Source organism: Salvelinus sp. IW2-2015, linkage group LG20 (assembly GCF_002910315.2).
Source record: "Salvelinus sp. IW2-2015 linkage group LG20, ASM291031v2, whole genome shotgun sequence".
NCBI lineage: Eukaryota > Metazoa > Chordata > Actinopteri > Salmoniformes > Salmonidae > Salvelinus > Salvelinus sp. IW2-2015.
The window spans coordinates 79,317,003-79,320,751 of NC_036860.1; positions in this window are offsets into that span (position 1 = coordinate 79,317,003).

Below are 3,749 nucleotides of genomic sequence, written 5' to 3' on the forward strand. Positions count from 1 at the left end.
CCTTACCCAGTCTTCAGCAGTTTCAATCCCTTACCTTTTGCAGAATATCAGTCTGTCCCTTATGTTTTTCTGGAGAAATGATTCTTGCTGCCCCGTCTTCTACACCAGGCATCCTCCAAAAGTCTTCGCCTCACGTGACGTGCAGATGCACTCACACCTGCCCTGCTGCCATATCTCAGTCACGTTCACGTTTGTATTTACAATGTGATCTTTCTACCTTAAGTTGATCATCGACTTTATTCTCAGCTCGATAGTCAGCAGTTATGCCATCTGTCAGTTCTTATAAGCGCTTGCATGCATCTGTGTCCTCTGGGCGCCCTTAATATACTTCGACAACATGTTGATTGCTGTCACATCCTCTCTCTTATGACAGTGTACTCTGATTACGATCCGCACTACATCATGAGTTCCTAAGTGCAATCTTGTGGCCAGCTAAGTGTATCTCTTCAATGTGATCCTTCATACGTTCTAGTGTGTTCTTTGAGCTCAAAGCCTTTTATTGATCCGGACTGACGATCTATCCTTAGCACGTACCACTACAATCCCAGCTAAGGTGTGTATAGCTCATGTAGATGTGCCAAAGCACCATCTACCTCTGTAATTGATAAGCCTTGACTCGGCATGTCTGTTTATTCCTCTCGCTACCTCTCGAATACGAGGCATGACAGAGATAGGCAGAATCCGGCCATTATACGTCCTGCGTCAACACTTCACACCTGTGTTAACATGAGGAATCACTGACATTTTGAATTAACTGTCCTTTTGTGGCAGAGGCTTGAAAAATGCAGTGGAAATTTTTTTGGGCATTTCAGTTTCATTGCCATGAAAAGAGTGAGGCGTTAGTGTGCTACCAATAATTGTCTATTTCATTATCATCTTTCGAATCAACATTTCTGGCATGACACTATAAATGAGTTACATAATTGCAATATTACAGCATACGATAACAATTCCAGCCAACTCGACCCGTGTGGGAGCAGCTCACTTTACGTAGCTACAAAACTCTAGAAGTATTCATGACACTCCAATCTATCACATCATGTTGAATACCCACGCTGTACCTAGCATAATGACTCCCTACACTCACTAAGCCGAAAAGTTTTTTATATTTTATTTATTACAAATAAATATCAATACCCTTAAATCAGGACAAACGTTTTGACATGATAGTCTCTAATCTCTTCTCTCTCTCTTCTGTCCCGGGGTAAAGTCATTTTCTCTGATGAATCCCCTTTCCGATTGTTTGGGGCATCCGGAAAAAAGCTTGTCCAGAGAAGACAAGGTGAGCGCTACCATCAGTCCTGTGTCATGCCAACAGTAAAGCATCCTGAGACCATTCATGTGTGGGGTTGCTTCTCAGCCAAGGGAGTGGGCTCACACACAATTTTGCCTAAGAACACAGTCATGAATAAAGAATGGTACCAACAAATCCTCAGAGAGCAACTTCTCCCAACCATCCAGGAACAGTTTGGTGATGAACAATGCCTTTTCCAGCATGATGGAGCACCTTGCCATAAGGCAAAAGTGATAACTAAGTGGCTCGGGGAACAAAACATCAATATTTTGGGTCCATGGCCAGGAAACTCCCCAGACCTTAATCCCATTGAGAACTTGTGGTCAATCCTCAAGAGGCGGGTGGACAAACAAAACCCCACAAATTCTGACAAACTTCAAGCATTGATTATGCAAGAATGGGCTGCCATCAGTCAGGATGTGGCCAAGAAGTTAATTGACAGCATGCCAGGGCGGATTGCAGAGGTCTTGAAAAAGAAGGGTCAACACTGCAAATATTGACTCTTTGCATCAACTTCATGTAATTGTCAATGAAAGCCTTTGACACTTAAGAAATGCTTGTAATTATACTTCAGTATTCCGTAGTAACATTTGACAAAAATATCTAAAGACACTGAAGCAGCAAACTTTGTTAAAATTAAATATTTGTGTCATTCTGAAAACTTTTGGCCACGACTGTAGATTGATGAGGAACAACATTTATTTAGTCAATTTTTGAATAAACCTGTAATGTAACAAAATGTGGAAAAAGGGAAAAGGGTCAGAATACTTTAACGAATGCACTGTATGTGTGAAATGCTTGATAATGTATGTGATATCAACAGAGGTATACTTCAATATTGACTGGCTTTCATCAAGCGGCCCACTCAACAATAAAAAAAAAAACTGTAACCAGTGCCTGCAACCTGGTTTGGTTTATAAGTCAACCTACCAGGGTAGTTACAAACAGCACAGGAATTAAATCATGAACATGTATTAATCATATCTTTACTAATCCAGCAGAAATTTGCTTTAAAGCTGTATCAAATCCATCGGATGTAGTGATCACAATATAGTAGCCATATCTAGGAAAACCAAAGTTCCAAAAGCTAGGCCTAATATAGTGTATAAGAGGTCATACAATAAGTTATAACATTACAATAATATTTGCTGGTCTGTGGTTTGCACTTGACACATTTATGAAATTGCTTACTCCAGTTACTAATAAGYATGCACCAATTAAGAAAAAGATGGTAAAAACGGTTAAATCTTAAATGTATGGTTAAGAGGAATGAGGCAAAAGGTATGGCTAACTAGTCTGGCTGCACAACCAATTGGCAAATATACTGCAAATTGAGAAATCATGTGACTAAACTGAATAAAAAGAAGAAACTACACAATGAAACAAAGATAAATGACATAAATAATGATAGTAAAAAGCATTGGAGCGCATTAAATTACATTTTGGGCAAAAAGGAAATCTCAGCTCCATCATTCATTGAATCAGATGGCTCATTCATCAAAAAACCCACTGATATTGCCAACTGCTTTAATGTTTTGTTCAGTGGCAAGATTGGCAAATTAGGTATGACATGCCAGTAAAAAACGCAGACACCACACATCTAAGTATAACTGTCCAAATTATGAAAGACAAGCATTGTAATTTTGAATTCCGTAAATTGAGTGTGGAAGAGGTGAAAAATTGATTGTTGTCTATCAAGAATGACAAGCCACAAGGGGTCTGACAACTTGGATGGAAAACGACTGAGGATAATAGCGGATAATATTGCCACTTCTATTTGCCATATCTTCAATCTAAGCGATCTTCTCTGTCAATAATGCCACTTTTATAACGTTTACATATCTTCCATTACTCATTTCATATGTATATACTCTATTCTATTCCATCTTGCCTATGCCGCTCGGTCATCGCTCATCCATATATTTATATGTACATATTCTTATTCCATCCCTTTACTTATGATGTGTGTGTATTAGGTAGTTGTTGTGGAATAAAATACTATCAACAAGGCAGGTCCTACAGGCTCTAGTTTGGTCACACCTGGACTACTGTTCAGTCGTGCAGGTAGGTGCCACAAAGAGGGACTTAGGAAAATTACAATTGTCTCAGAACAGGGCAGCACGGCTGGCCCTTAAATGTACATGAAGAGCTAACATTAATAATATTCATGTCAATCTCTCATGGCTCAAAGTGGAGCTACTGTTTTTGTAAGAAGTGTTGACAAGCTGAATGCACCGAGCTGTCTGTTTAAACTGCTAAAACAAAGCTCGGACACCCATGCATACCCCACAAGACATGCCACCAGAGGTCTCTTCACAATCCCCAAGTCCAGAACAGACTATGGGAGGTGCACAGTACTACATAGAGCCATGACTACATGGAACTCTATTCCACATCAGGTAACTGATGCAAGCAGTAGAATCTGATTTTAAAAAACAGATACAAATACACCTTA